Here is a 13737-nt window from a genome sequence, read left to right as displayed (position 1 = left end):
ATTTTCTTTTTTCCTTTTTGCCATCACAACAAAAAATGTTTGTATGGAAGAGCATAATTATCAGGACACTGGTCTGAATGATGATGAATACCCACTGTTTCCATATACTCTTACTTATTTATCCAAGTCATTGTTCTTAGATGATCGTTTGGGGTCGTGGAAATTGGAGGTCTTAAGAATTAAAAGGAGTTGTCCAGTACTAGAAAAGTTAACCGTAATGAGCTCAGTGAAAGCAAAAAAACACCAAAAAAACTTTACCCACTTCCTGGACCAGCGCCACGTTCCTTTACTTTGTTCACCGCTGGGTCCTTAACTTCAACACCGGCGACTTGTGGCCATGACAGCTGACTGGATGCAGCTTTCACATTTCGTCTGCACGGAAGGAGTTTTTTTTTCTTCCACTGCACCGAGCTCATTAAAATTATTTTTTATAAAGCTGGAAAACTTCTGTAAGATATATTCACACTGAGTTTTTTTTAGGAGTTTTTTGGAGCAGAAACTGTGCTTAAATTCTCCAAATATTCCTCAAAATCTTATGTTACCCCTTAGACCTCAGTCCATAGACTCTTACCTAGCCAAATCAGATCTCATACTTTGCACTGACGAGGGGTAAAACCTCGAAACACCATGTCTAGAAATTGAGATTCTGATTTGGCTTTTATCCTAAGTCATATTGCAAGACTCGTTAAAGGGTCGATAGTGACTTGTAGGATTGCTGCTTCCAACAGGTGGCGCTATAGAGTTCAAGTCCTCTTCCTCTCCGAAGAAGCAATTTGCACCTCAAAATCTTAAAATTCCACAAGAACTCTGCTCCAAAAACTCAGCAAAAAGATGCAGATTTTCCAATTCTTTCAAAAACTGATTGCTCTTTTTTTTTAGGATTAAATCAATATCACATCAGTAGATCTTGACCTCTCTACATCACCAGTGCGCAGCTCCTATATGGGAAGACTTGGAAGAAACATGAATCAGGTTCTGATCCTTAATTCTGTTTGGAGATAAGCCAAGAGTGCATGTTTTTGCAGACTAACAGGTTTTGTACTGATCGTCCCAAAAACATGGCCTGGGGCAGCCTGAACGTAGATCTGGGTTGTAAACACCATTTTTATGAATCTCTCTGTACAATTTCCATGTTATACAGATTAGAGGCTCTGCCGGTATCGATACCTACACAAGCATTGTCAGAAAACATCATGCCATCCAATAACTAAATCTGACAGGCGACCCATGCCAGCATGCGTGTTCATGTGAGAGTAGTCTAGCTGTCTGTGAGCTAGTCATGCAGAAACAATCCTCCCAGCTGCCGGCCCATTGAGAAGAACTCACATTAGGAGCTGTAGGCTGGGGAGGAATCCACTTAGTAATGACATAATGTGCAAATTACCATCTGGTCATTAAATTTAAAGTTCTCATGATCTAAAGGACCAATAAAAGCCAAAATGTTGAGAACCTGAGATCTCATGCTGAAAATACAGCACTAAATACAGATACAATGTATGCAATATTAGTATTTGTATCACTATTTTATAATTTTGGATCCTTATTTTCTTGCCTGATATATTTTTCCCCATATTGCAGATACAAATAATGATTTGGTGCGGTGATCTCACTGTTAGACACAGCAGAATTTTGGTGTTATGTCATCAGTCTGAGCTGACATGTCAGCAGGACACCAACATGTCAGCAGGACACCAACATATCAGCAAAACATGAACATGTCAGCAGGACACCATCATGTCAGAAGGACACCAACATATCAGCAGGACACCAACGTGTCAGCTGGACACCAACATGTCAGCAGAACACCAACGTGTCAGCAGAACACCAACATGTCAGCAGTACATCAATGTGTCAGCAGAACACCAACATGTCAGCAGTACATCAATGTGTCAGCAGAACACCAACATGTCAGCAGGACACCAACATATCAGCAAAACAACATGTCAGCAGGACACCAACATGTCAGAAGGACACCAACATGTCAGCAGGACACCAACGTGTCAGCAGAACACCAACGTGTCAGCAGAACACCAACGTGTCAGCTGGACACCAACGTGTCAGCAGAACACCAACATGTCAGCAGTACATCAATGTGTCAGCAGAACACCAACGTGTCAGCAGGACACCAACATATCAGCAAAACAACATGTCAGCAGGACACCAACATGTCAGCAGAACACCAACATATCAGCAAAACATCAACATGTCAGCAGGACACCATCATGTCAGAAGGACACCAACATATCAGCAGGACACCAACGTGTCAGCTGGACACCAACATGTCAGCAGAACACCAACGTGTCAGCAGAACACCAACATGTCAGCAGTACATCAATGTGTCAGCAGAACACCAACATGTAGCAGGACACCAACATATCAGCAAAACAACATGTCAGCAGGACACCAACATGTCAGCAGGACACCAACGTGTCAGCAGAACACCAACGTGTCAGCTGGACACCAACGTGTCAGCAGAACACCAACATGTCAGCAGTACATCAATGTGTCAGCAGAACACCAACGTGTCAGCAGGACACCAACATATCAGCAAAACAACATGTCAGCAGGACACCAACATGTCAGAAGGACACCAACATGTCAGCAGGACACCAAAATGTCATCAGGACACCAATGTGTCAGCAGGACACCAACATGTCAGCAGGACACCAACATATCAGCAGAACACCAAGGTGTCAGCAGAACATCAACATGTCAGCAGGACACAAACATGTCAGTAGGACACCAACATATCAACAGGACACCAACATGTCAGCAGAACACCAACATGTCAGCAGAACACCAAGGTGTCAGCAGAACACCAACATGTCAGCAGGACACCAACATGTCAGCAAGCTGGGTGGTGGCTGACAATCTAAGGGAAGCACTTCCTGGGGGTTACTACTGCTTTAAGTGGTGCAGCCATATTTTTCACATTATAGGATACATCTTAGTAGAAGACGTACCTGACGCGCCCCCTGGGCCATGTTGTTAGGGATACCCGGAGCCGGATCAGATGGGGGTTGTAGTCTCCGAGTGGCTGTGACCCGGTCCGTGCCCAGGGTGTCAAACTCAGTGTGCGGCAGTCCTTGCAGATGTTCTTAGTGTCGACTACGCCACCCGTTGATTTGCGGTCAAAAGGCCGCCGCTGCAGAATGGTCCGCTGAGGCTGGTGGTGTGTGTGCAGCTGTGGTAGTATAACCCCCAACGGGAGGGGTATAGCCTCAGGGGGTCAGACGTGGAGGATGGTGGTTGTGAAGATGCAGCAAGGAGACTCAGAGTCAGGAGGTGCAGTTCAGGGTTTTTACTTACTGCTTTGCTGTTGGTCACTCTGGCCTTGAGTGACCACCCGAGCCGTGCTGCGTCCACCAGGTACTGGACTCGGCCAACCCCTAGGCAATTCTGGAGCGTGGTCCTGAGCTCCTTTCTGACTCTCCCTTCCTCTGGCCGTTCCCACCAGGGATCCACTTATGGCCGGCTCCCTCGGGTCTCTTGTTGGTCAAGCCTCCTCTGGGCTCCCTGACCCTATGCTTGGTGTGCCTTTCTAGTGGATTTGGTGAGGGTCGTGGCAGATCCTGCCCACAACCTCCGGTTCCTGGCTAAGGTGTGCTTTGGCCTCCGCCAGCTTGGGTTCCGGTACCCTTGTGCGCCAACCCCTCACCCTTCTGTCCTTATTCTGGGATCTTGGGGTTCCTTCTTCTTTCCTCTCTGGGTCCTTCTCACTCCTCTCTCTCTCTCTCTCAGCAGGCTCTGTTCTGGAGCTGAGCCCAGCCGGAGCCACAGCTCCCTGTCAGCCCTCCTGGCTGAACTCCTCTGCTCTGCTCCTCAGGTTGAACTCTCACCGACTGACCCTGTTCTAAGATGGTGCCCACCTTATATACTCCCTCTATGTGTGAGCTCAGGTGACCAGCACCCAATGAGCTCCTATCTTTACCCAGACTACTCCCCCTATCTGCCCCTACACTACTGGGATGTTCCACCCGCCTCCCACTCCAGCCAGGGACAGACGCTGTCGTACCTGCACATATACTGGTGGGAGTACCGTTGTTCTGTCCCCCGGAAATGGGATGTATGTAGTGCATGCAGCCTACTAGCTCAGTTCCACACTCCATCCTTACCCGGGAGTGGAATACCACACCTCTGGCTTGAGGTGTAATACCCCTGTAGCAGCCGAATCCTCAGGGTGCTACATACCCCAGGTTTAGATTTTAGCTGTTTGGTTAGGGGAGCTGGATCCCATTCTTTAGAGGCGTAATTAGAGTTTAAATGCTCCAGGGCAAAGTTCATACCTGGGACCCCACCAGCATGTTGGTCAGATGTATGGGACAGGGTTGGGGTGGTGCATGGCAGTGACATTATGCACCATTTACGACGAGAACGCCAATCTTAGCTGCCAGCCTCTGATAGGCTGGAGGCTTGTATAGCATTGCGGTGCAAAGAGCCGGTCGCTCTCTGCACCGCTTTACATTTCAAAAGAATGTGCATCAAAGAACACACATCCAGTTCAATATAGTGTTGGCATGCCCCCTTCCTCCACTGACCAAGTCGTGGGGGCTGCCCCCTCTGTGACAGTGGCGATCATTACGCCCCTGCCCACCCCCATCAATCTCATTAATGACCTGTTGTGTGAATAGGTCATCAATCATTAAGTCCCGGACAACTCCTATAAGCCTTGAGTCACCTTAAAAACCTAATATTACATTTTTTTTAAAACATGTCAAATTTATTCTTTTGTTAACAACTAATATATGGCTAACCAGTGCATTTCTCAAGTTATACTAACAATTATTGCTTGAGGTTACTTTCGCAAGATCCTTGCACAGTCTTCACATGTACAGAAATAATAAACAGTTGAGTTAGAAGACCTTTTGGATAATTTTTAATGTTTTACTCTAGATAAGCCGACACCAGTGCTGTTCACCTCTCCTGGCTGCATCAATATAAACATGCATACTCTGGAGATGGATCACACTTAAAAAGTAACTACACTTTTAACCCCTTTACCCCTGAGGGTGGTTTGCACGTTAATGTCCAGGCCAATTTTTACAATTCTGACCACTGTCACTTTATGAGGTAATAACTCTGGAACGCTTCAACGGATCCCCCTGATTCTGAGAATGTTTTTTCGTGACATATTGTGCTTCATGATTGTGGTAAAAAAAAATTGATATCACTTAAGTTTATTTGTGAAAAAAATGAAAATTTTTAAATTTTTGCAATTTTCAAACTTTGAATTTTTATGCCCTTAAATCAGAGAGATATGTCACACAAAATAGTTAATAAATAACATTTCCCACATGTCTACTTTACATCAGCACAATTTTGGAACCAAATTTTTTTTTTGTTAGGAAGTTATAAGGGTTAAAAGATTTCTCATTTTTCCAACACAATTTTCCAAAAAACATTTTTTTAGGGACCACATCACATTTGAAGTGACTTTGAGGAGCCTTTATGACAGAAAATACCCAAATGTGACACCATTCTAAAAACTGCACCCCTCAAGGTTCTCAAAACCACATTCAAGAAGTTTATTAACTCTTCAGGTGCTTCACAGGAATTTTTGGAATGTGTAAGAAAAAAATAAACATTTATTTTTTTTCACAAAAATGTTACTTTTAGACCCCAATTTTTTTATTTTTGCAAGGGTAACAGGAAAAAATGGACTCCAAAATTGTTTAGCAATTTTTCCTGAGCACGCCGATACCCAATATGTGAAGGAAGACCACTGTTTTGGCGCACGGCAGGGTTCGGAAGGGAAGGAGCGCCATTCGACTTTTTGATTGTAAAATTTGCTTGAATAATTAGCGGACGCCATGTTGGGTTTGGAGAGCCCCTGATGTGACTAAACAGTGGAAACCCCCCACAAGTGACACCATTTTGGAAACTAGACCCCTCAGGGAACTTATCTAGATGTGTGGTGAGCAACCTGAACCCACAGGTGCTTCACAGAAGTTTATAACATGGAGCCGTGAAAATAAAAAAATCAAACTTTTTCCACAAAAATTATGTTTTAGCCCCAAATTTTTTATTTTCACAATGGTAAGAGGAGAAAATGGACCCCAAAAACTATTGTGCCGATACCCCATATGTGGGGAAAATACACTGTTTGGGCGCACGTCAGGGTTCAGAAGGGAAGGAGCACTGTGTGACTTTTTGAACGCAAAATCGGCTGGAATTGAGAGCGGACGCCATGTCGCGTTTGGAGAGCCCCTGATGCGCCTAAATAGTGGAAACCCCCCACAAGTGACCCCATTTTGGAAACTAGACCCTTCAAGGATTTTATCAAGGGGTATAGTGATAACATTAGGTCATCATATTGAATAAGTTGTCATTAGTCTTGAGCGAAAGTGCTCGCTACTTGAGTTTGCATCGGGTACTCGGGTATGCACCAAGTATCGCGGGTGCTCAAGTGACATGCTCAAGTCCCCGCCCCGACACCCAAAAAAAACATGAGGGGATCGCTTGTTCATGGCAGGTAATCTATGCAACTTTTTTTTGGCCACAAAGCATATGGGACTGAGACTCGAGCATGTTACTTGAGCACCCGCGATACTCGGTGCATACCCGAGCATCCGATGCAAACTCAAGTAGCAAGCACATACGCTCAACACTGGTCGCCATATAGTCATCATTGTTTTTCTATACTTTTGAAAAAATTCAAACCCTAGCACAACCCTAACCCTAGCACAACCCTAACCCTAGCACAACCCTAACCCTAGCACAACCCTAACCCTAGCACAACCCTAACCCTAACACAACCCTAACCCTAGCACAACCCTAACCCTAGCACAACCCTAGCCCTAGCACAACCCTAGCCCTAGCACAATCCTAACCCTAACACAACCCTAACCCTAGTACAATCCTAACCCTAGCACAACCCTGAACCTAGCACAACCCTAACCCTAGAGTTTATTTTTTACGCCGTTTCTCGTGAAGTATAAGTGATTAGACGACTTTATTCTTTGAGTCGGTGCGATTACAGCGATACCAGAATCATATCGGGTTTTTATGATTGACAGCTGTCACACACTAAAAGACGCTTTTTTTTGCAAAGACTAGTTTTTGCATCGGCATATTTTGAGAGCTATAATTTTTCCATTTTTCAGCCGACAGAGTCATGTGATGTGACGGCTTGTTTTTTTGCAGGACGAGTTGACGTTTTTATTGGTATCATTTTCGGGCACGTGACATTTTTTGATCGCTTTCTATTCTGATTTTTGGGAGACAATAAACAAAAACCAACAATTCAGGAATTGTTTGTTTGGGTTTTTTTATGCCGTTCTGCGTGTGGTAAAATTGATAAGGCAGCTTTATTCTTTGGGTCAGTACGTTTACAGCGGTATCACATTTATATATTTTTTTATGTTTTACACAATAAAAACTATTTTATAGAAAAAATTTTTTTTTTTGTATCGCTTTATTCTGAGAGCTATAACTTTTTTATTTTTCAGCTGATGGAGCTGTATGGCGGCTTTTTTTTTTGCGGGACAAGATGACGTTTTTAGTGGTACCATTTTAATTTACATTCGTCTTTTTGATCACTTTTTATTCCATTTTTTGTTTGACGGTATGATGATAAAGCATAGTTTTTTGCTTCGTTTTTTATCTTTATTTTTTACCGTGTTCACTAAAGGGGTTAACTAGTGGGACATTTTTATAGGTCAGGTCGTTCCGGACGCGGCGATGCTAAATATGTGTACTTTTATTGGTTTATTTATTTTTTCATAATATTTATTTATGGGTACAGTATATTTTTATTTTTTGGGGATCATTTTTTTGATTTTTTTTTTATATTTTAAAAAAAAAAAAATATATATATATATATATATATTTTTTTTTTTCACTTTCTGACACTTTTTTTACTTGTTCACTATGTCCCACTATGGAACTTTCACTTTTTGCAGCCCGATCGCTTATATACAGTAGCATAGAGAGCAGCAGCATCTCTATGCTATATACAGCCTGTCAGCGCTGCATGCAGAATTACTTTGGTTGTGCTCTGCACATGACCAAAGTAACTTCCTGCCTCCTGGTGACCTGGATGTTGTCATGATCATGACGACATTGGGTCACCATGACAACATCTGGGACCTGGCAGAGACAGCGCGGGACGCTGGAGAGGAGGTAAGTAATGGCGCTCACCTCCCCTTGTTTGACTGTTCCTGGCACACAGCACCGGGTGTCAGCTGTGACACCCGGCGGTGATCGCCCCGCACTGCTTGTGTTGGTGCGATCGCATTATGCTCAATAGTACGTAGCTGGTCCATAAGGCCCAGGGCGCAGCAACATACTATTACTGACCTCATCAGAAACGGGTTAATTATTGTTAAAAAACCAACAGTACAAGCAAAGATAAGAAAGTTTGTGATATATCTTACTAGCTATTGAACCCGTTCTATGCCCGGGTGGCGAGCATTTTTAATGGTATATGGTCTCCCAGGATGGTATGTGCTGCCCCCCTCCTGGTATTTTTGCTGCCCCCATGCTGGTATTTGTGCTGCCCCCATCCTGGTATTTGTGCTGCCCCCATCCTGGTATTTTTGCTCCCCAATCCTGTTCCCCCATCCTGTTATGTGCTACCCCCGTCCTATCCTGGTATGCATGGCACCCCTCACCCCTATCCTGGTATGCATGGCACTCCTCATCCCTATCCTGGTATGCATGGCACCCCTCATCCCTATCCTGGTATGCATGGCACCCCTCACCCCCAATCCTGGTATGCATGGCACCCCTCACCCCCAATCCTGGTATGCATGGTCCCCTCACCCCCAATCGTGGTATGCATGGTCCCCTCACCCCCCAATCCTGGTATGCATGGTCCCCTCACCCCCCAATCCTGGTATGCATGGTCCCCTCGCCCCCCAATCCTGGTATGCATGGTACCCCCTCACCCGCAATCCTGGTATGCATGGCACCCCTCATCCCTATCCTGGTATGCATGGCACCCCTCACCCCCAATCCTGGTATGCATGGCACCCCTCACCCCCAATCCTGGTATGCATGGTCCCCTCACCCCCAATCGTGGTATGCATGGTCCCCTCACCCCCCAATCCTGGTATGCATGGTCCCCTCACCCCCCAATCCTGGTATGCATGGTCCCCTCGCCCCCCAATCCTGGTATGCATGGTACCCCCTCACCCGCAATCCTGGTATGCATGGCACCCCTCACCCCCCAATCTTGGTATGCAGGGGCCCCTCACCCCCCAATCCTGGTATGCATGGTCCCCTCACCCCCCAATCCTGGTATGTATTGCACCCCTCACCCCCCAATCCTGGTATGCATGGTCCCCTCACCACTCAATCCTGGTATGCATGGTCCCCTCGCCCACCAATCCTGGTATGTATGGGACCCCTCACCCCCCAATCCTGGTATGCATGGTCCCCCTCACCCACCTATCCTGGTATGCATGGTCCCCTTACCCCCCAATCCTGGTATGCCTGGTCCCCTCACCCCCCAATCCTGGTATGTATGGCACCCCATCACCCCAACAGCATTAATTTCCTGGCTACCGGCCTGAAGACAAAGCGTGGTCTCCCGGATAGGTGAGTTGTTAGGGGGGCCGGAGATCGCGGTATGCCTTCAGTGCTTACGCATACCGCGATCTCCGGGGCCACAATCCTCATCCTAAACTTCTCGTTTAGGATGTCGTTGCGTTCCTCTGTGGGGTCCAGACTGCGCAGGCTCGTCGCGCTTGCGCAGTCTATAGAGGCTTCAGACAGAGGGATGCTTGTACAATTATACTATAGATTAAAGAAAAATGCCTCTTTTCCCCACTTATAGGTCACTTTTTATCTCTATCATTCTAAAAAATTGCTCAAATCAGTCTACAGATCTGTTTTCATTGAGGAATCAAATTACACCTGCTGCCAATAAAAGTATATGGAGTAGGAAGCTAGAAGAACGTAGGAGCAGAAACTACTGGTGCAAAAGAAAAAACTGCTAATGAAAATACGGGATACCAGTCATATATTTGAACCCCAAAATGTTATATCTCATGTACACAAACATAGCAGCTTATTGTGAAAAGTCACCTGAAAGTGCAGTTACGCTTTAACAATTGCTTATGCAACTTTTTATATCCCATGATAACCACCTCAAAATAGCCAAAACTAACCATGACCCTCTGCTTTTTCCTCTTCCTCTTAGGGTATGTCCACACGTGGTGTTTTGCAGCGCTGCAAAAACATGTTTTAAAGTACCTGCATAGTGAATGAAATTTCAAAACTTTTTTTTTTTAGATACTGGGTGTTTTGTTTTTTTAAATCTGCAGCATTTTTCATTCAAAGAAATGGAAAGAAACTCAAGTAAAAGCATGCGTTAAAATGAGAGAGGAAGAGAAGAGAGAGGGGAGAGAGGGGAGAGAGAGGAGGGAGAGGAGAGAGGGAAGAGGGGGAGATGGGAGAAAGGGAGGAAGAGGGGAGAGAGGAGAGAGAAAAGAGAGAGAAGGGAGAGAGAGAGAAGAGAGAAAAAAAGAGATAGATATTTGGGTTCTGGCTAAAGTTCGGGTAGAGTTCTGGTATCCGAACCTGGCGAACTCGAACTTCCACAGGTCCGCTCAGCCCTACATACAGTGCTTTTATAGGAGGTGATAAATTGTTTGTAAGGAGCACAAATTGACTAGGTGTCCATTTTATTAGGCCTTTTTTTTCATTTGTTCATGCTTCCATATGGCTTTATTATTGTCAGCAGTACACCCATCTATAATTTGGAAAACATCTGATATCTGTAGTGTACGGGCAGCTTTATTCTAGGACTATAACTATGGGCAGCTTTATTCTAGGACTATAACTATGGGCAGCTTTATTCTAGGACTAATAACTATGGGCAGCTTTATTCGAGGACTATAACTATGATTGTTTCCCTATTTTACACAGTTTTACATGGACTCATTGGCCATGAGTAATCTGTAGGAATCCCTTCATGTAACCTGAAGGTTAAGTGAACCGGTTCAATGACCTCTCACCAAGGTTCACAAGAGGACAGCAATGTCAATGGTCAGAAACAGACATAGGATTATCCTCTACTTAACATGTCAAAGGTTAAACATATGGTAGAAAATGGACTAAGATAGTTTATCTTCTTTTAATTGTTCTTGTAGCTATTTCACACTGACTTATCTCTTAGCAATACTGAGCTTAATGAAAAAAAACAACATAAAAACCCTGAAACCTTGATAGTTGTGTTTTCTTCTTTAAAGCCCCCGTCTCACATAGCGATATCGCTAGCGAGATCGCTGCTGTGTCACGGTTTTGGTGACTCACCAGCGACCTCACCAGCGATGTCGCTGTGTGTGACACTTTGCAACGATCAGGCCCCTGCTGTGAGGTCGCTGATCGCTGCAAAGTGTCCTGGACCATTTTTTGGTCGTTGGCCTCCCGCTGGCCAGCACACATCGCTGTGTGTGACCAGCGGGAGCAGCGATCTGGCTGGTAACTATGGTAAATATCGGGTTACTAGGGGCACGCGCGCACTTAGTAACCCGCTGTTTACCATGGATACCACTCTGCTACCGTAAGCGGAGGCTCCCGCGCACCGTAGCAGAGTGGTATCCATGGTAAACAGCGGGTTACTAGGGGCACACGCGCACTTAGTAACGCGATGTTTACCATAGTTACCAGCCTGCTCCTGCTTGCAGCAGGCTGGTAACGGGAGCAGGACATCGTGGAACGATCCTTTCCACGATATCGCTGCTCCCCTGATCGCTGGTGAGCCTGCCTGTTTGATAGCTCACCAGCGATGTATTAGCGATGCAGCAACGATCCCTGACAGGTCGTATCGTTGTCGGGATCGCTGCTGCATCGCTTAGTGTGACGGGGCCCTTAGGCTGTGTGCCCACGATGCATTTTTTAAGCGTTTCCGCAGCGGCAAAAACGCTGCAGAATCGCTTAAAAAACGCTTGGTAGAAGGTCTGCCATGTTCCCCAATGATAATCCGCATGTGCTGTGCACATGCTGCGGAAATTTCCGCTGCGGATTATCATTGCGGAAAAAAACGCTCCACTACCAATTATTTTGCGGAAGTGCTGCGTTTTCGCCGCCATTGACTTGCATAAGAAGTCGCTAATTCCGCAAGACTGCATCTGTACTTGCGTAATTGGCGCGTTCTAATGTGCAGATGGTACCCGGGTGTGGAGGACAGGAGACTCTCCTCCACACCCAGGTACCCAAAAAGCTGTAAAAAAAAGAATAAAATAAAAATAAAGATTATATTCACCTTCCGATGGCCCCCGGACTCCTTCTCTTTGCTTGCCTACAGATCGCGCAGGACTGAAGGACCTGCGGTGATGTCACAGTCATGTGACGGCAGGTCCTTCAGTACAGCGTACCGTGATCTGCTGGCAGCCAGCACAGAAGCGCAGCAAGACTGCAGGGGACATCGGAAGGTAAGTATAGGTTTATTTTTTATTTTTAGACATTCTCTCGGGTCACACTATATAAATCCATGCCGGTTGCATGGATTTATATAGTGTGACCAAGTTGACAAGCACTTTCCAAGTGATGCTAAAATCGCTTGGAAAGCGCTTGACACCCGCATGCAGAAATGCATGTGAAGAACGCTTCACATCCGCATGTCCCTGGCAGGAAAACGCATGTACAATCCGCGTGTACAATCCGCATGTACAATCCGCATGCGTTTTTTTCTGCCAGGGAGATGCAGAAACGCTTAGGAAAAAATCAGAAATGCTCAGGATTTTTTCCCCATCTCCCTAGCAGGAAAAACACATGCGTTTTTCCCGCCAGGTAGAAGTGTTTGACAAGCGTTCTTCACATGCATTTCTGAATGCGGGTTATCTAGCGCTTTTCTAAGCGATTTTAGCATCACTTGGAAAAGTGCTTGACAACTTGGTCACACTATATAAATCCATGCAACCGTCATGGATTTATAGTAGTGTGACCAAGTTAGTTAAAAACAAAAGAATAAGAATGGTAAAAAATAAAAAAAAAAAGATTATACTTACCTTCTGATGTCCTCCCGGTGTTTTCTCTGCTGCGTCCGGTCTCTTGCACTGCTCGCGGTGTTGTGAAGGACCTGCGGTGACGTCATTGAGTCATGTGACAGGTCACATGACTCAATGATGTCATGGCAAGTCCTTCATAACACCGCGAGCCATACAGCAGACCAGACGGAGGGGAGAAAACACCGGGAGGACATCAGAAGGTAAGTATAATCTTTATTTTTTATTTTAAATTCTTTTTTTTTACAGTTTCTATGGTACCTAGGTCTGGAAGAGAGTCTCCTCTCCTCCAGACCTGGGTACCATCCGCACATTGAACCGTGTGATATCCGCTTGTGCAGATGCAGTGATGCGGATGTCACGCAGTCCAATGCAAGTCAATGGCGGCAATTACGCTGCGTGTCCGCAAAATTAATGGACATGCCACGTATTTTTCCGCAATGATAATCCGCAGCGGAAATTTCCGCAGCATGTGCACAGCACATGCGGATTATCATTGGGGACCATGGGGCACGTATTAACAAGCGTTTTTTAAGCGTTTTCGCTGCGGAAATTCAAGGCAAAAACGTTTGAAAAACGCATAGTGGGCACACAGCCTTAGGCTAAAATCGCTTGGAAAAGCGCTTGATAACCCGCATGCAGAAATACATGCAAAAACGCTTGACAAACATGCGTTTTTCCTGCCAGGGAGAAGCGGAAAAAATCTGAAGCATTTCTGCATCTTGGGCACATAGCCTTAAGGAGAAATACTGCATATAGCTAACTGAAATGAATCACTGTAGGA

This window comes from Phyllobates terribilis, unplaced genomic scaffold, assembly GCF_046119375.1.
Source record: "Phyllobates terribilis strain yellow unplaced genomic scaffold, ASM4611937v1 Scaffold_8__6_contigs__length_399053987, whole genome shotgun sequence".
Classification (NCBI taxonomy): Eukaryota; Metazoa; Chordata; class Amphibia; order Anura; family Dendrobatidae; genus Phyllobates; species Phyllobates terribilis.
This window is presented reverse-complemented; position numbering follows the sequence as displayed.